The following is a 26,532-nucleotide window of genomic DNA, read 5'->3' as shown; positions in this document are numbered from 1 at the left end:
TAATTAAAGATGTATAAAACCTCTACACTGAAAACTATAAAAGTGTTGAGACAATGTAAAGAAGACCTAAATAGAGACATGTTTCATGTTTATGAATTAGAAAATTCAATATTGTTAAGATGTCAGTTCTTTCCAAACTGATCTACATTCAATTCAAGCCTAATCAACTTTCCAACAGAATTTTTTGAAGTGAATATTGACAAGTTGATTTTTACCTTCACATAACAAAACAAAAACAATCTTAAATTAAACGTCTAGAGGAGCTGAACAATCTTCAAGAATAAGAACAAAGCTGGAGGATTTTCATTATCCGATTTCAAGATTTACTATGAAGCTGCAGTAATTAGAACAGCATAGTATTGACATATGGATAGAAAAATAAACTATTGGAACAGAATAGAAAAACCCAGTATGTGGTTTCTTGATTTACAACAAAGGTGTCACTGCAGTTTGGTGGGGGAAAGGATTGTATTTGCCAAAAATGATGCTAATGCAATTGGATCTCTGTATAGAAAAAAAAAAAACTTCATCCCTACCTCATACCATATAAAAGTGATTTAAGATAGAGCATAGACCTAAATAGGAAGAGAGAATCAATAAAAGGTTTCTTAAACAGGACACAAGAAGCACAGAAAGCACATTTGTCAAAACTCCCCAACAGTTAAAAAGCAAATAAACAGTCTTAGATTGGGAGAAGATATCCACAGTACATATATTATAGAACAAAAAACTTGTATCTAGAATATATAAAGAACTTTTAAATCAATAACAAAAAGACAATTTAAACTATAAAATAAACAAGACTTGGACAGATATTACTCAAAAGAAGATCTCCAAATCGCCATAAACATATGAAAAGTTCTTGACATAATTTATCAAGAGGGAAATGTAAATTAAACCAAAATGAGAAAGCTCTAGATACCCCTGCACCATGGGAAACAAACAGACAAACAAACATACCAGCCAACCAAAAGACAGACAACTACTTGATAATTCTAAGTGCTCACAAGGTTGTGGAACAACTAAAGGCCTCCTATTCTGCTTGGTAGTAGTATTAATTGGTTCAATCACTTTGGAAAACTGTTTGACATTATCTGCAACAGCTAAACATATGCATACATATAGCCAACAATTTTGCCCCAGGTTATATACTCAAGATAAAGGTAGGTATAACAATGTTCATAACAACTTTGTTCACAATAGTACAAAACTTAAAATAACCTTAATGTCCACCTACAAAGAGGATGGATAAATAAATCAGAATACATTCATATAATGAAATGCCACACATCAATAAAAAGAGAATGAACTATTGATAAGCACAACAACATGCATGAATCTCAGACATCACCTTGAGCCAAAGAAGCCAGACATAGTGTCCATGCAGTATGATTTCTGTGAGGTCGAAGAATGGGAAAAAATGCTCTGTGGTGATAGGAATAGAAATAGTAGGTAGCTCCAGTGGGACAAGGGGTACTACCTGGGACAGGACATGAGAGAACTTTCTGGGATGCTGGAAAGGTTTTACGTATTAGTCTGGATGGTCGTTCCAAGGTATAGACAGAAGAAAAAATTCAGGAATAATGGACTAATCCTAAGACTTGAATTTCCAATGTCAGAACTCCAGAATAATATTTTTAGGTGTATGTGTGGAGTGGTCCTTGTGCCTGATTGTTATATATGATCTCTTATTCCCTTGAGAAGTTAGATTGTTTCTAGTTGTTACAGAAGTTAATTTTTTTTATTCATAGAAGTGAACTTCTAAAATGTTAATAGATAATATCCAGTTATCCTCTTCCTTCCCAAATGTACACATTTGTTCCTCTACTTCCTGTGTGAGAGTGGGTGGCTCCAGTTGAAAATGATAATGCCTGGCTTTGGGGTGAACTGGCCACAGAGCTTCTCACAACATTCCTGATGGTTTCATCTCCATATATGATCAGCCCCTTAGTGGCAGTGAGGAAAACAGGACAGGAATCAGACTCTGTGGCCTGAAAATGCATCCCTTACATCAGTTTCAGATACCTGAAGACTATAGACCTGAAAGATGTCCCTAAGAAAGTGAGGGGTGGACCTCTGAACACAACACCTTTTTTGGGAAAGAAAAACATTTTCCAAACAGGGAAGAATGAAGGATGAGGGACCACTCTTGGGATTGACATAGATTTAAGCAAATGAAGCATTTTGTTTATGTGTTTAAAATTTACTTGCTCTCTTTTCAAAGAGACCTTAAGTAATTTGACAAGATCTATTAAAATGAAAATGGCCTTTGTCAGTTTAAGACTTCCATTTCTGAAAACACTCAAGGGTGGTAAAATATATACACAAGTTCGTACAGTGTTTGTTGGAAAAGTGAAAAACTGGCAAAATCTTAAATGTCCAACAATAGGAGAATAAATAAATAAATTTTAATATATCCTGATTCTGGAATACTATGCAACCATGAAAAAATAGTGATGTCGATGCATATTTATGGACATAGAAAAGTGTCCACAACTTCTTGTGAGTGAGAAAGCAAGCTGCTGAACAATATTGAAGAATGTTCCCAAATGTGCAAACTACACACACACACACACACACACACACACACACACACACACAGTATATTATATATAGTTTGGGAATATTCTCCATTGCTCAATGACTTGATTTTTCACCCCCACGATACATAAAACATGTACACTGAAAATATCTAGTGTTCATGGTGATTGTTTTTGAGGGGTGGGATCATAGGGGACTTATTATCTGCATGATCTGTTTCTACATTCTGTGGATATTTTACAGAGTGTGCATTATCATACTTTGCAATAAAAAGTTAAAAAAAACTTTGAAGTTGAAAATGTGATATCTCTAGCTTTGTTCTTTCTCTAGACCAATTTGGCTATTTGTGGTCTTTTGTGGTTGCCTATGAACTGCAGGATTCTTTTATCTATTTTTGTAAGAAATGCCATTAGATTTTGATAAGGGTTGCATTGGAACTATAGATTCTTTGGATGGTATGGATATTTTAACAATATTAAGTCTTCCAATTCATGAATATGGGATGTCTATGTGTTTGTGTCTTTTTTGATTTCTTTCATCAGTGTTTTGTTGAAACAAAACGTTTTCAGTATCAAGACTTTTACCTTCTAGCTAAGTTTATTCTTAAGTATTTTATTCTTTTTGGTGCTATTGTAAATAAGATTATTTTTCTAATTTCTTTTTCAGATGGTTTGTTGTTAGTGTATAGAAGCATCAGTGTAAGTTGATTCTGTATCCTGAAACTTTACTGAATTCATGTATTGGTTCTAACGTTTTTTTTTTTTTTTGGTAGTGTCTTCAGGGTTTTCTATACATAAGACCATACCATCTGCAAAAGGACAATTTTACTGCCTCCTTTCCTATTTGGATACCTTTTGTTTCTTTTTCTTGACTAATTGCTCTGGCAAGGACTTCCAATACTATGATAAACAGAAGTGGCAAGAGTGGGCATACTTGCCTTTTTTCTGATCTTAGAGGAAAAGCTTTAAGTTTTTCATCATAGAGTATGAAGTTAGCTGTTGGCTTTTTACATAGCCTTTATTTTGTTGAGGTATTTAAAAAATGTACTACAAAGTTACAGTAATCAAGACAGCATGGTACTGGCATAAAGACAGATATACAGACTGATGGAACAGAATACAGAGCCCAGAAATAAATCCACACCCTTACAGTCAATTGATCTTTGACAAGGGTGATCAGAATACACAGTAGGGAAGGGATAGTATCTTCAACAAATGGTGTCGGGAAACTATATCCATATGCAAAAGAATGAAATTTACCCTTATCTATACACATACAAAAACCAATTCAAAATAGATTAAAGATGTAAATGCAAGACCTGAAAACATAGGGAAAATCTTCATGGCATTGGTTTTGGCAGTGATTTCATGGTTATGACCCCAAAAGCAAAGGCAACCAAAACAAAATAAATGGAATTACATGAAACTAAAAAGCTTCTGCTCAGCAAGGGAAAAAGCAACCTACCAAAAGGGAGAAAATATTTGCAAGTTATATATTTGATAAGGGGTTAATTTCCAAAATATATAAGGAACTCCTGCACCCAATAGCTACAAAACTAATAACCTGATTGAAAAATGGATTCAGGATTTGAATAGACATTTCTCCAAAGAGGACATACAAATGGCCAACAGGTATATGAAAACATGCTCGATGTCATTAATCGTTAGGAAATGCAAATCAAAATCACAGGGAGATAGCACCTCGTGTTTGTCAGGATGGCTATTATCAAAAAATAAAAGACAACAAGTTTTGTCCAAGATGTGGAAAAATTGGAACTGTTGCAAACCATTGGTGGAAATGCAAAATGGTGCAGCCACTATAGAAACAGTATGGAGGTTCTTCAACATTTAAAAAATAGAACTAGTAGTCCTACTTCTGGGTATTTATTCAAAAGAATCGAAATCGGGATCTTGAGGCGATATCAGCACTTCCATGTTCACTGCAGCACTATTTGTACTGCCCCAGACAAGGAAACAATTCAAATGTTCATCCACAGGTAAGTGGATGAAGAAAATGTGGTACATACCTACAATGGACTACTATTTAGACTTTAAAAAAGAAGAAAATTCTGCAATATGCTACAACATGGATGAACCTTGAGGAATTTTACTAAGTGAAATAAAGCCAATCACAGAAAGACAAATACTACATGATGCCACTTATACGAAGTATCTAAAACAGTCAAATTTATGGAATTGAAGAGTGGAATGGTGGTTGCCAGAGGCTAGGGGGAGGGGGAATACATTACTAATCAACGGGCATAAAGTCTCAGTTAAGTAAGATGAATAAGTTCTAGAGATCTGTTGTACAACTTTGTATCTATAATCAACAATACTGTATTGTACGTTTAGAGTTTTGTTGAGGGTAGATCTCATTTTAAGTGTTTTTACCAAAATTAAAAAAAAAAAAAAGCCACTTTTGTTTTTAAGGGAACCCTAGAGGGAAACAGCATCAAGTGCCCCTGTTCTCTTCTGAGGTCTCTGGAAATTGGGAACGTGCAGACCCTGGGCTGACGACATCCGATGGGAAGTGTCCGGTTGGGTGGGGGAAAGGATGATGGCTCCCTGCCACCAGCCCCAACATCCTCCCACTTACAAAGCAAAAAATAAGAACCAGCGGCCTCAGGCACTCCCGGGAGGTCTGATCCTGACAGCTTCCTCCCCGAACAATGAGCTGACACTGGATAGTCTGCAATCACCGCCAGTTACTCTTCCAGTTTGGGCTCAATCAGCTTGTCAGGGCCTGGGAAATGAGGCGGGGTCTCTGGATGTGCAGGTTCCGGTTGGACAACTTCCGAGCCCCTAAATGCATTCCAGCTACCCAGGTTCTGAACCAAATGCTTTGTCCATCTGTTTTTAGAGAGAAGTTAAAAAAAAAAAAAAAGTGGCCAACTGAGTTCATTGGTTTTAATTTCCTTTGCCGAAAGATGTCATGTGTTGTGTTTATGCCGGTGGTCTCCAAGGCTGGGGTGCCTGCGGTCGGGAGAGAAGGGGTGCCATTGGAGAATGTCTCCCTTACACTGCAGTTTCGTTTTCTCTTCCTAAGGCCGATTTCAGATTTTACATCAGACTTCCCAAGTCTCCGACTGCTTTGTGCTGGCTTCTGGAGACAGCAGTGAAGAAACACAGTCCTTACCCTCCAAGAGCTCACAGCTGAGTGGAGATGAGCAGGCTTACGTCACAAGCAGTAGTAGATGTGTGGGATAATGAGATGGGTTAGGGAGAAGGCACCTTCCTTTTTGGTTAGTGGGGTAGAACTCTGGCTAGGACACAGGACTTCTAGGTTGTAGGCCTACAACCACTGTGCAAACTGAAGCCAATCTCAAGTTCTGAGGGCTTCAGTTTTCACCACTGTAAAATGGAATAGAAGCCCGTCTGTCCTGGCAATCCTATAGAACCATTATGAGGGGCGGAAATCAGCTGTGAAGTTGCCTGGGTCAAGGGGGTAAATGTGTAGGTGTTGATGTTTATGTTCTCTTTCCTGCTGTCAGTGCACAAAGGGCTATGACTTTGGTGTTGTACTTGCAGAAATCAGACCTTGAATTTCTTTGCTTGTCCTAGTATACCCAGTATCCTCCCAAGACCACTCAACACTAGCACTGCCCCACTGCACTTCAGAATGAAGATGTGGTTGGGCAGTGTTGGCTGGTGGCTCAGCTGTCCAGATGGAGCCCTCCAGGGAGCAACTGGGTACAAGTCCGTGTGGGTTCAGGCTTGATGGTGCCCACCACGTGGAAGCTGGGAGTGGGGATGGGAAGGGGCTTTGCACGTGTGCAGAATGAGTCCTATCCTGTAACTCTCCTACTTGATAGAAGGGCCCACACTTGTTTCCTTGTTCCTCTCCCTGCCTCTTGGATGAGTGTTGGAATGGCTCTGCCTGGATGCAGCAGTATTAGAGGAAGCTGAAGTTGGAGGGTCACAGGGTGAACAATGCTCTTGAGGTGGCAGGATGAGGAAGAGGTCGACCCTCAGGTCAAGGGGTCAGGAGGCAGGGGCCGGCTGTCCCTTCCAAGGACACTCACTGTTCCATAGCCTGTGGAACCAATACACTTGCTGTTCTGTACGTTTCTCTCCTCCACTTTTCTCTTTCTTTTCCACTCCCCTCCTCTCTTCTTTCCCTTCCCTTTCTCTTCCTCCTTTCCCTCCTCCACTCTTAATCCCAACTCTGCAGATGTATCTCCTCTTTTGCCATTACACCCAGCCCCGAGGCAGCAGCACAAACCTCTGTTCCCATCTTCATTAATTACCACTGTATTTTCTTTACATCCTTGATCATACTATAATAACTGCTTTAAAATCATCGTTTGCTAATTCCAACATCTGGGTCTCCATTAAATTGTCTTTTGTGATTGATCATATTTTCCTGTTTTTCATCTATATCAAGTAATACTTTTTTTATTGAATTTTGGATGTTATGAGTGTAATATTGTGGAGTCACTGGACTTTGTTATATTCTTATGGAGAGTGTTGGTTTTTGCTTTAGCTGGTAATTAACTTGGTTGGACGCAAACTGCAAACTCTGCTTTTGGGGCAGCAATGTGCAAATCTCACTGAGCCCCTTCATCCCTAGCTGGGCAGCTTTGAGCCTGATCTAAAAGACATGGGTTAGCACTTACCAGAGGTTTGATAGACGTTATGGAATTCAGGGCTCCTTGTCCTCACTTCCCAGCAGCTAAGGTTTCCCCAAGCTTTATCCTTTGATTCTTTAAACCAGGATAACTATGGGTTTTCTGTAAGAGCTTTAGTCACCCCCCTCAGTGCGCTCTGCTCAGTGTATTTGAACTGACTTTGAACTGTCCGCAGCTACGAGCCATAAACCTGGGGAAGAGCCCGCACCCCGTCGCTTCTTCCACACGTCCGCCCCCCTCCAGAATCTGCCTGCTTTTGTTCACCCTCCAGTGCCTTTAGGTCGCTGTATTTTTAATTTTGTCCAGAGTTAACAGTTATTATTACTGGGAAGTTTGGTCCAATAGGAGTTTACTTGGCCATATAAAAAGTGGAACTTCCTTCTATTTTTTCCTATTTCACCATTTTTAGAGTGTGGCCTTCTTTTTCAAGATTGTCTTGTGGTTGCGAGATGGCTACTGTGGCTCAAGCCATGATGTTAACAATCTAGGCTGGAAGAAAGATTGAAGGGGGAGGGGCAACTTGTGCTTCCCAGCTACATCAGCCGTCCTTTAAGGGTTTTCTCACAATTCTCCCTAATGACTTCCACCTACATCCCATTGGTCAAATTTAATTGCAAGATTATGAATGAGTGTACTTATTCAGCTGGATACACTGCGATTCCCAAAAGAATTAGAGTTAAGCTAGTAAGAAAGGAGAGAGAGTGGCTCTTGGGAAGACAGCTAGAAGCTATCCCAGTTCATAGGAAGATTAGAGGATTAAGCATGTTAATGCACGTTAACCACTTAATACCATACCTGGAACACAGGAAGCACTACATAAATGTTGGTTTTAGTAATGCTGTTTCACAATTGACATAAGCCCAGGTCATGATGGAAATCCCAAAGAGAAACACTTAGCCCAACTAGGAATGGTAGGGTGAAAGGGAAGACTTCCTGGAGGCAATGAACCTAAGCCAAACCTGAAAGACAGATAAAGGTTAATCAGGTACGAGAGGAAAGGAGTCCCATGCAGAAGGAACAGCACTGAGCGAAGGCTTGGCAGTGAGAAACAGCCTGTCATTTATAATATATAGTGATATTCTGTGTAAGTACAGACTGGTGAAGGAAGAGGCATGAGAGGTAGTTAGGACTCAACATGGAAAAGAGCTGATTCGTCGACACTGTTCAAGAAAGTGCCCTGCACATATTGGGGACAGTTTTATATGTGGTCAGGTAGCAGTCAAGTTGGAGCAAATGCATGCACGCACACACACATGCACACACACACACACGCACACACACGCACGCGCACGCGCACACACACACCTAAGATATATGTAACCCTGCAGGCTTCCTGTGGGAGAGAAGCGTGGTAAGAAGCGAACCCTGTGGACTGAGCACTACAGACCTTCCCCTCTCTGGGAGTTCAAGGCAGAGGTACAGGGCTGTGGGCTGGGTGGTCACTGTGCATCCCTCCCCTCCCTAGAGAGATCTGGACTCCCCCCCACCCCCATAACTCTTCAAAGATAGAGGTTTTCAAAAACATACTTGACAAGTTTGGTCTAATAGGAAGACAAGGACTGATAGTGCGGGAAGGAGTCAAGGGTGGGGGCTTGTTGTCTGGGCCTTTTCCAGCCTTCTCTTCCCACCCTCAGTCTGGGTCTGATCGAGAACACCCATATTTCCTAGGCGTGGGCCTGGGAGGAGTGCGAGCACCTATGCACCTGAGCGGCAGATGTGCTTGGGTCTGTGTGTTTCCCATAGTGTCAGCTAGGGACTTTCTTCTACTCTCCTATTCTTTCTGCTAGAAGAAGCTCTTGGCTCATATCTCTGTTTCTCCTGACCCCTCTCTGTGTACTTTCAGTTCAGTACTTTCTTGGGCCTGGAAGAGCTCTGTCTAGGATGTGTGATATGCGCATATGAGAGAGAGAGAGAGAGAGAGAGAGAGAGAGAGAGAGAGAGAGAGAGAGAGAGGAGAGGAGAGAGAGAGAGAGAATGTGTGTGTGTGTGTAGGGTATTTTATACTAGATACTTGATACTAGAACATAGTAGAGCTCCCTTATCTTCTTCTTACTGTGGAGAAATATTCTATGTTATGGCTAAACTGCACTTTTTGCCCATTTTTTAAAATATTAATGGGCATATAGGTTGTTTCTAGGGCTTTGCTATTCACATAATGCTTCAGTAGCATGCTCGTATGTGCCCCCTTTGCGCACACCTGCACATGGGTGTACAGCTCTGAGGGGAATACCAGGGAAGCTAATGGCAAGTGACGCTTTGGAGCAACTGCACCAATTTACATTCACGTGAGCTGTAACTATCACAACCCATTTCCCCATATTCTTGTCAACACTTGACCTTATCGTGCGTTTAAAATGTTCTCAGAATTATGTCCTTATTTGCTTGAAGAGACTTGTCCTCCCTTAAGGAGACTGTGAGATCCTCAGGGTCAGAAGCTAGTCATGTCTTGCTTAACTTTGATTAAAATTCTTTTAAAAGTCCATTTTCTTTCTCTTGATTTAGAAAGTTTAACTATCATTTTAGTGGTTATTGTTAAAGTTTTAATAGTTACCATTAATACTTAAAGGCAGTCACCCTCCCCCCATTTTCCATGCCTTAGTGTTATCACTGCCCACTAATTTAGTTCTGAATCATTTTTTATCCCAATCTGAGCCGTTATTATTATTTAATAGAACCGATGCTTGTTTAGTTTTGCCTACATGTTGACTGTTTCCTTTGGTCTCAATTCCGTCTTGTGTATAAGATCTTTCTGAAACCATTTTCCTTCCTTCTTTGGTTCTTTAGCAAAGGCATATGGTAGTAAACTCAGTTCTTTGTCTGAAAGGCTATTGTCCTCTTGTTCTTGTTTTTCTCCCAGTTTTATTGAGGTATAATTAAAAATTAAAATTGTATATATTTAAGATGTACAACTTGACGATTTGATATATGTATACATTGTGAAATATTTACCACCATCAAGCTAATTAACATATCTATCACCTCACATAGTTACTGTTTGTGTGTGAGTTAAGCTGAGTTTAGAATTTAGGTATTTTCCCTCAGCATGCCGAAGGTGTTATTCCACTGTCTCTGGCTACCATCGTTGTGGTTATTGGCCTACTAGTTTCTTTATAAGTAATCTGTCTTTTCCCTGGGGCATTTTTAAAGATCTTATTGCAATTTCACTACATGTGATTTCATTTTTACTATCCTGCTGGGATTTCTTGTGATTTCTGAATCTGATGATTCATGTCTTTTGTTAATTTAAAAAAATTCTTAGCCATTATTTTTCAGATTGCCTGCTTCTAAATCTCATCTTCAGGAACTTTAATTAAATATAACTTAGGCTTTCTTATTCTATTCTCCACATCTCTTAGTGTCTCTTACATTTTTCATCTCTTTATCTCTGTGCTGAACTACAAATCATTTCTTTAGATCTGTCTTGCAGCACATAAATTCTCTATGCAGCTGTTTAACCAATTACATTGGGCCTTAAATTTCAATGATTTGAGTTTCTGTTTTAAGAACTTATGTCTGTCCACTCTTCTCTCCCATCCATCCATGCATCCATCCATCCATCCGATAGACCTGGTCATTTTTAATAGTCTCTGTTTCTTGCTTGAGTTTTCAGTTCCCTGTTTTACTTTGTTCAGCATTTAAGACTTCCTTATTTCATATTCTATACCTAATTATACCAGCGCCTCAAGTCTTTCTGGGTATAATTCTATTATTGGTTGTTTCTGAAGGTTTTCACTTACAGTTCCTCATGTGTCTTACACCTTTTTGATTGCAAGCTCCATTTGACTACTCGAAGCCTGCGGAGAACCTAAGGGGCCTGGATTGAGGGTGTGCTTCTCCAGACACAGCTTGCTTTTGCCCCTGCCAGGTATTTCAGAGCACTGCTGGGCTGAGGCCACTCCAATTTCTTGATTTGGGGTTTCCTGGACCAAGCAGGTACTGTAAATTTAAACCCAGACCTTCAGAGTGCATGGTAATGGTTATGAATTCTCAGCAGAGTCTTTATTATTATTACTTTTTCCCCCACTTGAATCTCAGTCTAAGATCAAATCTGAGATCTAAGATGGTCAAATTTATCTTATCTTCCTCTGATGGTGGGAAGATTTTTTTTTTTTTCTAGTTCAATCCCTTCAATGGACCCAACTTCTATGTATGGGAGAAGAGTGGGATAGGGGATCCAGTCATACATATACCCAAGGCCTTGTCTCCTCTGTTGCCAATAAACCTTGAGACTCCAGTGTCCTGGTGTCAACAAATGCTCAGGGGTTGCTCTGGTATAGCACTGGCTCTCCAGGCTGGAAACCTGTCCGCTCTTCACCTCTGACATTTGGAGAGCCCTTGTTTTACGCTCTAGGTTAGCTCTGCATTTAAAAAGATTGATGTGTTTCATCCAGTACTTTTTTTTTTTAAAAAACTAGATGCTTGTTTGTTTTAGAGTATCAAATTCACGACGCTGCCAGGAGTAGAAATCCTTATCGGGATTTTAAAGTCTGAAGAGGAATCTAATAATGACTGTGACACAGTCTAGCACTCGACCACAGCATCTGTAATTGTTTCATATTGCAGACATGATGCTCAGCCTGATTTAGCTCTTTGAGAATTCCTCAGACTTGATGCCTGATTCCAGGCCAAGTGTGGCTTCCTTCCACAGAGTGTTTGCATGGCTCAGCCCGTGCGGATCCTGTCCCAGGCTTCTCTGCTTGCATTTCCACTATTGGCACTATTGCTGTCACTATTCCAGGTAATGGTAAATACATGGCCCCTCAGCACAGGGACATATATTCTTATAGCCTGTCCCCTACCCTTGCTCCACCTCCTCTTTCTGGAGATATGGACGTTAGCCTCAGGACCCTGTGTTTTTGCTGGAAAGATTGCCTTGCCTCCTTCCCAACCTGGGAACCAGGCTAGCATCTTGAGATGTCAAGTAGTTGTTGAGATTTCATGCTTAGAGATTTGTTCTCTGGGGTTATCCCTTCTTTAAAAACTTGTAGAAAAGAGACCTGCTAATTTTCTATTAACTATTAAGACCGTGGTGTGAATGAGCTTATCGGACACTATACTCATAATAGTAGCCAGTGTTTATTGAGTCCTTGTAGTGCACTAAGCGATTTTTATTGAGACTCCACGTTGAGAGCAAGGATGGGGAAAGATCATTCTACAGATCAAGATATGGCCTAGAGTCTGTGGCTGGCCAAGAGGGTACTGAGATAGATTCCAAGGTGTGATAGAGTTCATGATGGCTCTGAGGGCTTGAAAAGGGAAGTCATCCCTGGCAGGGGAGAGGGACAGAGAGATAGTCATCATTCATTCAGTCAACAAGCACTCCTTGAGCACCTATTGAGTGTCAGGACATTGTGCTGGGTACTGGGGATATAGATAAGAATGACAACTAACCTCAGGAAGCTTAGAGGAACCTGGCAAATCCCTGCATGTCACTTAAGAACACCTACCTTAGTCCCTCACTGTACATGTACAGATGAAGTAACTGAGGCCCAGAGAGGGAAGGGAAATGGCTCAGGGTTGCACAACAAGTACTTTCATCACAGAGATAGTGAGGACAGCCTTGAAGAAAGAGAATCTGAAGGGAGGGAGGTCTTGTATCTCTCAACTTCCCTAGAAGTCACCTGCCTACCAGGTAACCTGGGCTGCAGTGTGGAGGCCTGTGGCCAGCCATAGACTCTGCTTCCCCAAGGTCCTATAGTGGGTACCTCTGCAGCTCCTAGAGGCTACTGTGACAAGGCTGCATGGGGAATCCCTCCATTTCCCGTCAGTCCCCAGACCGGGAGGGCTACTGGCTGAGAAGGCTCTGTTGCAGCATGGGGCAGGGCGGTCCTTCCTCTCTTACCTCATCAGAAACAAATGGGACAGAGCTATCTTTATCAGACTCCAGCTGTGGCTACCTTGAGTTTTCTGGGAGGTGCTGGGGCTGGGAGTGAGGCTTAGGACGGGCTGACACAGCTAAGAGGAGATAATTTCAATCTGCAGCCTCCAGATTGAAAGAGAAATGTAAACACAGGCTGCTGAGCCAGCAGCCATAGGGCTAAAGCCAGGTGGGCCATGGGCACCCTCCTGACTAGCTTTCCTCATGAGCCCACTTTGAGGGGTATTTGGGTTGTTTTTCTATGACCTGGTTCTTTATAAGTATATGAGGAGCAGCTGCTTTGGCTACGGAGGTCTTTCTAGGCCAAGGTCACCATCAGTGAGCCTAGGTGGGGACAGTCCTGGCCTGACACCAGACAGAGCTCCATCCAACCCTAGTGCCATTTTACAACTTGCTGTGGGACATCTTTCAGCAAGGCACTTGCGTTCTCTACACCTCAATTTCCTTATCTGTAAAATGGGGATCATATTAGAACCAGCCTCCTAGAAGTGCTTGATCTTTATTCATTCTACAAATATCTTTTGGGCACCACCTAAGTTTCAGAGAGTATTCTAGGCATAGAAGATACAGCCATGAACAAAACAAAGTAGAGACTGCCCCTCTCCTCAGAGCTGACGGTGAGGCTTCAATGAGATAATGTGGCTAAAATGCTTGATACTCCCTCTGGAGCAGAGAAAATGCTCAAAGATGGGAGCTGTTTATTGGTTGTGGTGGTTGTTATCATTAGTTAATTAATGTGAGCCATTGTAGCTTGGGTCCATCTCCCAACCTCCTCATCCCTTCACATGGCAACTCATGCTCAGCCTTCAGTACTTAGATGCCCCCTCCTACAGGAAGCCTTCTCTGATTTCCCAAAGCTAGATTATCCATCTCCCTATTCCCTCCACTTTCTACTCCCCGCCTTCCCGTGTTTTGTTATGGCAGTTATCACAGACTGTTGTTCACTGTCAGCTCCCCACTTTGTGCCCCTCAGAGGTAGGGAAGGGAGCTTCTTAGCCCATAACTGAGATTCACTTATGGGGAAATCACAGGTCAGCGGTGCAGATTTCTGTATGTGTGGGTGTGTGACCATGATACCTGGTATTTACTGCGTGCTCACAATATAGCTGGATGCTGTTAGGAGCTTTTTAGCTTAGGAGCCCACACCTAAGACATAAGAAATATTATGTTTTCCATGTTACAGATGAGGAAAGGGAGTCCCAGAGTGCTGAAATATCTTGCCCAAGGCTACCCAGCTAGTAAATGTGCATGGAGCCAGGATTTGAGCACCATGGAGTCAGGATTTGAGCACAAGTGGAGCACCTCCAGGGCTGATGCTCCTAGTCCCTCACCTACGATCTCCCAGGTCTGCGTGTTGTGTGTGGCCATGAGGACAGATGGACATGCTGATGTGTGGCTTGTGGCAAGTATATCCTGACAGCCCCTATCATCCTGGTTGTGCTCAGGCTTGTTGCTGAGGGTGGCAGAAAGGAAAGAGCTATCGCTTTAGGTCCAAGGGACAGAAAACGGTAGGCTAGAAGCATGGGCTGTCATGAAACTAATAATAATAACTGGCATGGGCTGAGAAGCCATCTGCCTGCCTCTGGGGGCACCTAGTGAGGTGGGCTGTGAGACCTCAGGCCTGGAGGGTTGGGTCTGAGAGGTCACAGCTTGGCATAGCATATTTATTTACTAGCCAATTTTAACAATTTTCAGGTAATATTTTTCTGAGGACCCCGATGACATGCTGAGAGGCACAGTGTCTTTCATCAATTCTTCCAGGTTTTGATTTTGTTTGTTTCCTTTTTCCCCAGCTATGGTCAAAGTAGTTCTTAGGAAACTGATGAATGCCTTTTGGTCAGAGGAGAGGAGCCCATGTGTCTCTGGGTACACAACTGTGTCACGCTCAGGAGCTCCTCTGTGTGTGCCTGGCTTCACAGGCTCCTGGCGAGGGCTCCCACTTCATCACTCAAGAAAGAAAGAAGCTTCCTTGACGCAGATTGCCATTTGTTCATACAAAATTCCCCGAGAACCTAGTCTGTGCCAAACCCCGTTCTGTGCATCAGGGGTGAAACAGAGGATGAGACCGGGGTCCTGACCTCAGGAGCTGATAGTTTAGTAGGAGAGTCAGGTCAGGAAAGAGATGACAATGACAGCCCAAGATGGCACAGGCTTTGCTGGAGAGACTCATGGAGGGCACACTGTGGAACAACTAATGCAGCCTGGAGAGAGGGAGCTTCCTGGAGGAGGTGACCGCTGGGCTGGGTTTTGAAGGATGCATTTAAAATAATTAGGGAAACAAAATGGGGGAATGCTTTAATGGGTTGTGGATAGCATAAATTCCTGGTAAGGACAGAGGATCTTAGTGTCCAAGAAATACTAAATAGTTTTATTTGGATGGGGAGTCACGTGTGTTTGTGTGTACATATGCGTATATGCATTTGTATATTAAGGAAGGTAGTGGCTGAAGAGTTGGATTGGAAATATCTATTTACATGTGAAAAACTTCTCCGAAGTATAATGCATGAAGAACAGTTGATCATTCACATTTTAGTGTAAACAAGTTTATATGTTTCTTTGTCAAAGAAACTTGGACCCTTGAATGAGAATGGGTGCTGAAAGACAGGGCAGACCACCCCATTCACAATTAGTCATGCTTCCTACTCTGTCACATTCCATGCAACTCTCAAAACCCTCCTGGAACCTGCTGGTATTTTCAGCCTGCAACCCCTCCGAGGTGTAATAATCTTGTCATCTGCCCTGCGCTGCAGGAAGCTGAGAAACCTGATAGTTGTCTCACACTCACCTCTGGCTAACCCTGTGGGGAGGAAGGGGCCCTTCTCATACAGAGGCTTGGCTTGGGCAGGCACCAAGGGTCCAGGGCCTGAGGGAGTGAGGGGAGGGATGGACAGGCTGCTGGCCGGACTGCAGGATCCTAGCCCCTCCTCGCTGTCCCTGTGCCCAGACCTTTCCATGCTCCCAGCACTCGCACCCTTTCTTTGACAGATTAAAACAATAGACTACCCTGTTCAGAGAGGGCTGCAATAGCCCAAACCATGTAGGCTCCATGGTGGGGTGAAAAGTACACTTTCGTGGAGAGAGAGGTATGAGAAAGAGCCACGTCTTAGCAGCATGTGTCCTGCCGGTGGAGGGCTTCAGAGGGGACATTCAGTGTGCTTACCAGCTGAGCAGTGGAGCTCCAGGCCTTTCTACCCGCTGACCACTCACTTAGCTAACTGGCCAAATGCCTGGTAGATGCAGCTATGGAAAACTGGTGGACCCACTACAGGCTATAACTTGGAGCTTACAGCTCCTTGGAAATAGTAGAAATAAAACCTCTCCAAAATGGGGCTGCCTCTGTCAGGACCTGATGATTCGAGTTCCTTGGACAGCAAGCATTGCAAGCTGGACTTCTGAGGGGCCTGGGGCTCCAGGTCAGGCCCTGAGCCCCTGAAGGCAGGGCCAAGAGAGTAAGGCCTGTGGACAGCATGTTCTGGGCCAGATTGGGTGGTGCAATGAGCCTGGGCTCTTGGGCCTCCCAAGGGTCCCTCCTCTTTAGGTCCCAAGAGATAACTTAGACACTGGGCTCCATCAGCCACTTTTTTAGAGTCAGTCACCCATCAGGAACAGAGAAGGGACACTTCGAAAACACTGAGTATTTAATGCATGTCTGGAAGCCAAATGTGGCTTTTCAGAGGCCTGCTAGACTTTCTGGCTTTGAGAGGTCAAGAGTCATCAGGGGAGGTCATTTTGAAGAGGTAGAGTTAGTGTGGTTTGTTAAAGAAATGTTTTCTTACATTTCTGTGGAGGGAGAGCAGGGCCTCAGATCTAAAGTGGTCTGAGTGTGGGTAACCATACATCCTGGGAACCAACACAGCCCTGTGTGTGCATGTTGTCCCAGAGTAATTATCAGTGTCCCTTTCACTGTTAAAAGTGTCCCGATTTGGATAGTACATTATACAGTCACCCTATTCTGAGCCCCAGGCCAGGCTTCATTCACCAGAGCTGGCTGCCTGCTGAGTATGAAGGCATGTTAGGGAAGGCTTCCTTTTCCCCTGCAAGGCCTGCTCCTGAGGGGCTACCAGGACCTAAGCTAGGTGAGGCTGGTCTGGGAGATTTCCATGCCAGTCACAGCACTTGGGAGCCTGGGCAGCACACCCCCTAAATTGGGGGCGGGGGGAGCGGTAGCGGGTGGGCTGGGGGAGGGAGAGAAGACTGCCTTGAGTTCAGTCCACCTGGCAGCATGGAGGCCTGGGCTGAAAGCCAGAGACCCACACTGCTTTGCCACCTGGGTAGGAGTTGAGAGATTTGAGCTGAAAGAGATATGAGATATTGGTCTGGCTTAACTTTTCCATTTCCTGATAATAATAATAATAATAGTAATCATGACTACCTTTAAATAAGCCCCACCTAAGCACAAGGTATGCATGAGCGTGTGTCTGTCTGTGCGTGTGTACGTGTGTGCACATGGGTATAAGATATATACAGTTGATCTTTGAATAATATGGGGGTTAGGGGAACTGACTCCTGATGTGGTCGAAAACCTGCATATAACTTTGACTCAGAATAGCGTACTGTTGACTAGAAGCCTTACTGATAACATAAACAGTTGTTAACATATTTTTATGTATGTATTATATATCGCATTTTTATAATAAGGTAAGCTAGAGAAAAAATGTTATTACGAAAATTATAAGGGGGAGAAAATACATTTACAGTATTTTTTGAAAAAAAAAAAAAAAAAAAGAACGCCACGTATAAATGGCCCTGCTCAGTTCAAACCGTTTTCTTCAACGGTCAGTTGTATACATACACAAACACACTTTAAACAGTTCACAGGTACAGGGTGAGACAAAGAAGGGAAGGGACACTATTCATGTTACACCACTGATAAGTGTCAGATCCAGACCATTTGACCTCAGAGCCAGTGTCCTTTGTTGATCCACCCACTACTCTCTTTACATCAGATCTGGCATGCCGCTTGCATGGGCTTGCTGGGGACCTTTCTGTCTCTGTCCCTTGCTCTCCCTGGGCCAGCTCCACCAAGGAAAGGCCAAGCTCAAGGCCACATGAGGAGTTCCCAAGCTGTCTTTCATCCAGTCCCGCAGTGATTTGTTCAGCATGCAGTGCAAATTTCCCTGTCTCAAGACATGGAATCTGGTACAGCTTTGCCTGGATCAATGTCCAACCCCTTTCAAGTTCTGGAGAAAGTTACTCCTCTCCAAAGTTCAGACCTGCCAGACTCAATAACTCCACAAAAATGCTTGGATGAAAATTGCTCCAAGCAATCCCAGCGGAAAGCCAGCACCTCACCCCTCGTTTAAAGTTATGATCCTTATCATAATTAATTCAATAAAGAAGTAATGTGCTTCAACCTAGGCAGAGAGAATAATTTTCTGTCCTGACTGGTATAAACTTTCAACTAGGGACATTTAAACTCCGGGTCTGAGCTCTCGCAGCAAGTAATAAATTGCAGACCCTGGCCGGGCTGCAGAACCCCATTTAAACTGCGGTAAATAGGCCACTATTGAAGAGAGGAAGATTTGGATTCGGGTGGGCAGCTCCAATAAATAGCAGAGTGTTGTTTATAAACCCTGCAGTCCGGGCTGGCCTCCGCCTTGAGACAGGCAGTAGCGTTTGCTTGTTGAAAGCACCAGAGCAGAGCGTTTGATCCTTGCACTCACTCTGAGGACCCACCTTGAGTCTTGAATCTAAAATCCGTTTCCTTCCGTAATTGAAAGGTAGGATTAGTCTGGCTTCTAAACAGACTAACACATTCTCAAGTGCAGATATTGACTTGGAGACTAAGCCAGCCAGCCCACAGTTGCATTTCCTACTCTTTCCTTAAAGGTTGCAATGATTAAAGTTCATTCTGGGTTTGTTTTGAGCATGTTCAAAGTAATGAGGCTCCTGTATTGTCCCAGAAGCCTGTTAGGTTTATAGAAATTACAAGTTTAGCAATCGAAAACTTTGGAAACAATTTAAAATAGAAGGAAAGTCAGTTTTAATCAAAACAGCTTTCCGATTGCATATTATGGGAAGAGATGAATTCAACGTCCATTGTTCTCTGAAAATAATTCAATGATGGGAATCACTTCTTTAAAGTGATTAAATTTAGGAATATCAAGGCTGTTGTCAAACTCGTATTCTTTCGTTCCTGGCTTAAGATTTGGATACCTCCTTTGTGAACCGACAGCAAGCATGCATTCCAAAACTCAAGAGATCCTTTCTTGTCCATTTTGTGGGAATGAAAAATAATTGTGTTATGGGCCCGCATTCCGCTCTGTGGCCTCGAGCACGCACAGAGATGCACTGTGACCAGGCTCCCTGCCGCGGCAACCATTCCAAACCACACTGGGCTGCAGAGCGCTATATCCAAGACAAATAGCCGGTTCTGGAGAAGTGAGCAAGCATGCTCATGGATGTTATCCATCAAAACACACAAAGTGCACACACTGGACAGCCTAGACTCTTTCTATATTGTAAAAAATGTGAAGGGCTGGTCTCTGAGGAGGGAGGAGAAGCAGTCCTTTGAAAACTAGATGGAGAGGAGAACCCTGGAGAGAGGTTGGGCAGCTAATTAAATATGTCAGGTCTGGGTACCACTCCTCGTGTCCTTTTTGGAGCATAGAGAAATATAAATATGTATGTGGATAAATAATTATATGAGTAATAGTAATAAATATGCACCATATACATTGCCCATTTTCTGGGTTCGTAAAGAAAAAATAATTTTCTGTGTATGTTTTACCTGTATTAGTGTCACCATTTAAAGGCACAGAATGTAAAACTTGAAGCTGATGTTACTTTAGCTGTTATGTTCAGTGCTGGTGATTCTGGGTCTTTTCTTTCCAGTCAATGTTTTTTAAGTGAGGAAAACATCCGGTGTATTATTTGTAATGCTAGATGCCCAATTGAAAAAAGAAAGAACAGGGCCACAACAGATAAGTACTTAAGGCTGTTTAGTGGCTGCCTTCTGTTTTTAAGCATCTCATCCCGACTGTTCTTGGCCCTTTCATGGTCCAGCCTATCTGAGGGGCTGTTTTTCGTGGGTCCCCTAAATGGTACTCATGTCGGTAGTGTCCAGTGGGTTCTGCATCCCTGGCATTGTCTCCCCAATGAGAAGTGGCCTCGAAGACTTTCTGGGGCTTCCTCCCTTGAACCTGGGCCAGCACTACTCAGCAATGTCAAACAAACTCACTAATGAGGCTGAAAGTGGGCACAAGAAGGTACCCCAGGATAAAAACGCAGGTTAGAGCAGCAACAGAAATCCACAAAGCTGGGGCTCGGTTGCTTTTATGACACACGCATTTGAGCCAGCATGTTTGACCAACGCTCACAACCCCTGCCCGCGCCCCCTTCTACCCCCCAATCCCTCTTGGATTGATTAAATTGGCTCAAGATGACACCAATAATTGGCTCAAGATGGGGCTTCGACAGGCCCAATGATCCATATCTTCGCATTCCCTAAAATCAGTCCTTTCAGCTCTGTGTTGGATTTAGGATGGTTTACATTGGCTCCGTCACAAACATTTTAATAAAGTCCCAGAGAAACCGCAAACGGGTGACATCATTGGATGGTGTTAAAAAAAAAAAAAAAAAAAAAAAGAGTCCCATTTTGTAAGAGAGAGGTTGGGCCTCTGGAGTGTGATCACGGTCTGTCCGCCCCATTTGGTCATTCAACAATCATCCGCTGTAATTAGGACCATAATATTTAAAATGGGGTGCGGCGGGCAGGGGCGGGGAATGCAGGCAAAGGACATTAGCCTAATAAGTCAAAAACAAGTATGAATATTTTGACATAAAGTAGCCAAGAAGATGGACGACAATAGGGTGGGTGTGCGGCCCCAGAGCTTAGGGGCTCACAGCCTGGACTCGGGTGGAGGCGCTTGGAGCATTAATGTAAGGACAGCCCCCTCGTCCCCTGTCCCAGGACACAGAGACAGGTCCTGGAGCCGAGGACCTAAAGGCTGGAGAGGGGAGCAGGTCAGAGTCCAGAGATTCTTAGTAGACAGGCTTCTTGCTGAGGGGTAGGCTATAGGAGATTTTAATTTTCTTCTCTATACTTCTGTTTACTTACCTTGAACTTTCTCTAAGGGCTTATGTGAGTTTTATAATCAGAAAAAAAAAAAATCCACTATGCTTTTTCAAAAATTAGTGTAGCAATTTTGATTTTATCCAGTGATTATAATTATATATTAGGTTGAAAAGGTGGGGAGTAAAATGCACTATGAATGTTAATGGTGTTTTTCTCTGGGCAGCAGAACTAGGAGAGTCTTTTGTCTTCTACTCTTCTGGGAATTATTTTTATAGTAGATAAAAAAAAATTTCAAAGGAAAGTGAAACACTGAAACCTGAAGAAAATGAATTGGACTCATTTGGACACGGATTAGAATATATATGTGCCTCCTTTCCCTCTGTAAAAAATACAAGTTGCTGTTTTAGGATCGAATTGTATTTTAAAAATACATTTCACGCGCATGATTACAGACTAATATGAAGCAAAGTATTTTTAAATGGTAGAATCCAGCCTCCTAACTGAGGAAGGGATGCATGCCGATCTCCCTGTGTGTTGGGACCACATTGTCGAGGTGAGTTGGTGTGCTGGTGGGGCCCCCCAACCCTCGGTTCTCCCCCAGAAAGGGCTGGAACATTTGATGTGTGTCTCCCTGTCAGCCTGCCGGGCTGAAGTCATGTCATAGACTTCCCAGAATAATCGATCCATTATGGCCATCACAATTAATTGACTTTTCTGTGACTCAGGGTCAGTCTGATGCCAGAACTTACCTTGATCACTTTTTGTAGTGAGAGATTTCAGGATTGTTTGTTTCGTTTTCTTTGTAAACGTAACCATAGTTTTATGGTTCACACTGGAAGGGGGATCTGGGGACCTTAGAGTCCATGTAAAAAAATAGAACAGACGAGTAAAACCTAGACTATATGATGAGTGTGGGTGTGCATGCATGTGTGTGTGCCTATGCATGTGTGACTGTTTTGTTTTTTGTTTTTTTGTGTGTGTTTTTTTAATGCATCTTTTAAAGGCTGGATTTGGCCATGACTGCTTGCTAATGCCGGGCCTCACCTCACTGATTGGGGATCAGGCACATGGAAAATATCTGTTAGATTAACTAAATACACCTAATATGAAAATTGGACCTTGTTCCTTGTGCTAAACAAATGCATTAAATTTGCAAATGTAAACTCACTGCTTTCACTCCTGTTTGACCCCAAACTATTTCTGGGGTTATTCTTTCCTTCTTTTCTCTCAGTCTTATTTTTTTTTCCTTTGGAGAGAAAGTAGAAGGGAGAATGCACTCTGGAATGAGACAGAAGTGCGATCAAACCCATTTTCTGTTTCTTGCTGTGTGACCATGGCAGGTCACCTAACCTCTCCAAGACCACAGCTTCTCTCATCTGTAAAATGGAAATAACATCCATTTCTGAGGGTCTTTTAAAAATTGCATGACATGATCGATGTTAAGCACCTACCACAGACTATGTTTTGTCCAGGTTGATGAAGAAAGGTGACGTTTAGAGGCAGAGGCTCTGTGGCATAAGAGGAGAGTTTGGGATGAGGAGTGAAGATCGTAGTTTTAGTCACAACCGATTCACTTTAGGTGAGTCTTCTCTCTGGAACTCTGTTTTCCCACTTAAAACATTGGGGGAGGCAGAAATGTGGACTGGGTGGAGTGCACAAGAGCCTGGGATCAGGAGCCCAGCTACCCCGGTTCAAATCCTGGCCACACAACCTTGTATCACCACTAGATTATGTGAATTTCCTCCTCTGTAAAAGAGAGTCATCGTGAGAATTAATATGTGAAAGTCCTTGCAACAATGCTTCATGTGCAATGAGTGTGTGTGAGTGTTAGCCTTTTCACGATTCTTACGATGGTGTTCCCTTAGGTCCCGCTGGCTCAGTCGATTTTTGATTTCTGCTTTCTTTTTCCTCGAATTTTCGGGGAAAGGCTAACTTTTATTTTATTCTTCAACATTACGGTAACTGCAAACATATTGTTGAAAGAAAATAAAAGGTACTTTTCAGGCTTTAGTCTGCAATAACTTAAAGAAAAGGACCCAGAAAGAAAAAAAAAATCAAGGACCCAGCACTGTCTTGATTCTGTACAAATGTTCGCCTCCTTCAAAGAGGCAAGAAGGCAAGTGCTGCCAGATCTGATTGTGCAGACCCGGAGGATCTGATCGCCCGTCACTAAGGCTACTAATCAAATTTCCATCCAATATGCTCACGCAGGATTTCCTGATCAAACACTTAAGCCTGCCCCTCTGCACCCCCATTAGCTAACATGTTTTATATGCAGAGGGGTCATCAAAAGTGTAATTGCCTTAAAGAAACTTAATCCTGCATTCTTGTCAACTCGGAGATAGCTAATAATGCTCTCTAGCTGATATTTTTCCAACATCAAGAGCTCACCAGAAATCAAGGTCTTGTTCTTAATCTTCTTCACAGCAGATGTTGAAACCTAGGTGTACTGATATCTCTCATGGGCCAGGTAAAAAAAAAAAAAAAAGATGAGTTTTTTCTAGAATTAGTTGGCTTTTCTGGGAAAACACATTGCTGCCACACGATACCAGAAGACTAGAAGAGGCTGTGAAGATCCAAGCCCAATGGTTTTTCAGAGTCAATGTAACATTATTCTTGTTTCCAAGTTTAGACCTTACATGTGAATGTTTATGAGGGTATTGCATCCATTTTACATCCATATTAATTCGATCAGTTAATGTTTTAGCATGCCCATGAAAGAGGTTTGCTAGATGCCTGATGCGACAGGGCCTCGCAAAGTGAAAGTACAGCACCAGAAAGGGATTATGTGGTTATTGATTTTAATGTTAGCTCTTGTACATAATAAAGGTAATTAAAAACATTGTGATTGATATTGGTGTATTATGTGGCTATGTTCTAAACATATCCTTTGCCTAATGTTTCAGCATATTGCTGTTTTTATGACTTTTAATATTCTTCATGGTCAGTTCAGACGGGGAATTATTTTCTTGAAAATTTAGATTTTTTTTTTTGAAGCTCTTTTTTCACAAAGGTGTCTCTCATATTCAAAGCAGATTTTCTGATTTTATTTCAAATAATCACAAAGGGAAAACGTGTTTCAGGTTATCTTTGCCGCGTTTTCTCTGCTTTTGTTAACAGTTTGAAACTAACTTTAGCCTCAGAAGCTGTCATGTTGCCCTATCCATGTGTAGACATGTAAGTGTGTCTGCGTGCATACGTGTGCTTGCACACGAACATGTGTGCATGGATACAATGGCGATGACTTGCTAGTACTTGTGGTTTGAATGAAAAAGGGCCCCGGTCAGGCTGGGACAAGCAGGTCAGGAAATTTAACCCGACTCTCCCAACCCCAGTCGTCATCGGCAGGGTCTGAAAAGGCCAGGTTTGTCAAGACTCACGGATCCTTGGTGTCTTGAGTGGCAAAACCGATTTGAGGTCCTGTCTGTTCCGTCCTAACATCTGCCCCGGCTTCCTCCACCGGCACTGACTCTCCCCTGCATCTGTGCACAGTGCCCCGGTTTCTCTTGACGGGGGTACGGGTGAGTGTGATTACCCTTGACTCTACTCTGGGGTAAGGTCAGGGGTCACCTGCATGGACTTGCTCGACTGCTTCAGGAGGACAAAGAAAATGTGTTCCTTGTGTTTATGGGGGGAAAACAGAGCCTGCCATGAGGGCCTGGAGAGGCCAGTGTAAAACAGGCCCATGTAACTAAGAGATCCAGGTATAAGCCTATGGGAGGATAGAGGGGTCTCCCTTCTTTATAGATAAGAGATTAAGTGGCTCATCAATTTCAGAAGGTTCTTTAGCAACCTCCTTCTGCTGCCCCCACTGCCCCAGTATAAACCCCAGCCCTGCCCACCTCTGGATCCCATGTTATGTCCACTACTCCGCCCCTCCCCCCAAGGAAACACAGCTTTGGAACCCTGCAAGGAACACGCACACACATATGCAGTCCCATCTGGGACATGGTGCTCCCTATGACTTCAGCGACTGCACGGTCTGGAGCTGTGCAGACAGAAGAGAAAGGACAGTTCCCCTCCATCCTGGATATGTCTAGATGGGACACCCTGGGAGAAAGTCTTCAGACATCGTGGCATCAGTTGTCTTGGGTAGCATCAGAGGGTGGCTTGGGAATAGGGCTTTCTGAATTTTCATTAGCACCTCCCTCCCAACCACCGGAAGTATAGGCTATATGTAGATCAATATATTAATTACATAATATAGAAGTTAATAGTCTAAGTCAATTCATTATCCTTGCTGAGAGACTTTAGTTCTAAGACAAATCTCCTAGCCACCTCCCTGTCTTCATAACGGATTTCTGCCCCTGACCTTTTTCTGCATAAATGTTGAGGCGTCTTCTACTAACAAGTATCCAGATTGGCCATTTCAGCATATCTTACTTATTATTCAATACAGTCACTCTGCATTTCGTCAGGCCTGACTAAGGTGCCTGGCACAGAGTGAATGAGACAAGTCCTAGGCTCCACAGGTTTTCAAGGGAGATTAAATGCTTAGGCCTGCCCTCAGGCTGAAAGAGTGGTTAAGGTGCTTCCTACATTTGTATTTGTAGCAAAGACCTGCTGTGTGCTGACCTACCATGAGAAAGCAATTCTTAGCCTATTTTCATTATAGAAGGGCATCTCTTTCTTTATTTTTCAACATGATCAGGTCTTTGAATTGGGCTCATCTAAGGCGGGGTGGGACAGAGGCAGGGAAGCAGTTTATTTCGGGGCAGTTTGAGATGCTTGTGGAAAACGGGTTGTTGCTTCGTTGCGCCGAATGATCCATGTCTGATTTGAGAAATTACTCAGCAGTTTGATATTTTGCTAGCTAATAAAAAGTTTCCTAACAGTTGAATGCAGAACTCATTTGATATGTTAATATGCCATAAACTTGAGCATGAAGAGCCTGTAAAAGTATGGATCAGCCTCCCCATTTGACAGATGGAGACACTGAGACTTGGAGGTTAAGGGACATGCCCAGAGTGGCACTGTGAATCATCAGGCAACAGATTACGAGTGTTTCTATTACTGGGGCAGTTTCCAATGAGTTTATTGCCACAAATAGAATGGTCTCAGTTACTCCAGACAGCCACATAACTTGACACAGCTCAGGAAGTAATTCCAATGTCAAGAGTTTCACATATTTTTCAACTTTGTTTTACCAAAACGCATCTGCTGTTCAGAAACATCCTCACGTCTTTTAGGGGAAACATCTCTAAAGGACAATGGGAATAGTTTCTATTTTTATAATGATGTCTGATCTTTTACCTTTGGGAGATTTGTGTTTAAACCAACTCAGCTTGCCAACTTCCCTTAAAGAAAAAGTCATTAAATTTCCAATTGGAAATTTGAGCATAAATGAGAGATTTCAAATGAAAACAGCAAGGAATTCTGCAAAGGCATCTGATCCTGCATCATACTCCCAAATCTTCTTTAAATTAGCTCTATGTCAAAAGGCTACATGGTAAGACCTTTTCTTTTGTC

General features: G+C 42.8%; 1 long non-coding RNA gene across 1 annotated transcript in view; it reads left to right on the top strand.

Annotated features, from left to right (window-relative positions):
- Positions 1-8,520: 8,520 nt before the first annotated feature.
- Positions 8,521-26,532, top strand: part of LOC107513965 — a 42,048-nt gene continuing 24,036 nt past the window's right edge. The window contains exon 1 of the long non-coding RNA XR_001597654.2: positions 8,521-8,584. This is a non-coding gene — a long non-coding RNA (uncharacterized LOC107513965). The remainder of the gene's footprint in view (positions 8,585-26,532) is intronic.

Source organism: Rousettus aegyptiacus, unplaced genomic scaffold (genome assembly GCF_014176215.1).
Source record: "Rousettus aegyptiacus isolate mRouAeg1 unplaced genomic scaffold, mRouAeg1.p scaffold_m13_p_4, whole genome shotgun sequence".
Taxonomy (NCBI): Eukaryota; Metazoa; Chordata; class Mammalia; order Chiroptera; family Pteropodidae; genus Rousettus; species Rousettus aegyptiacus.
This window is presented reverse-complemented; position numbering and strand designations above follow the sequence as displayed.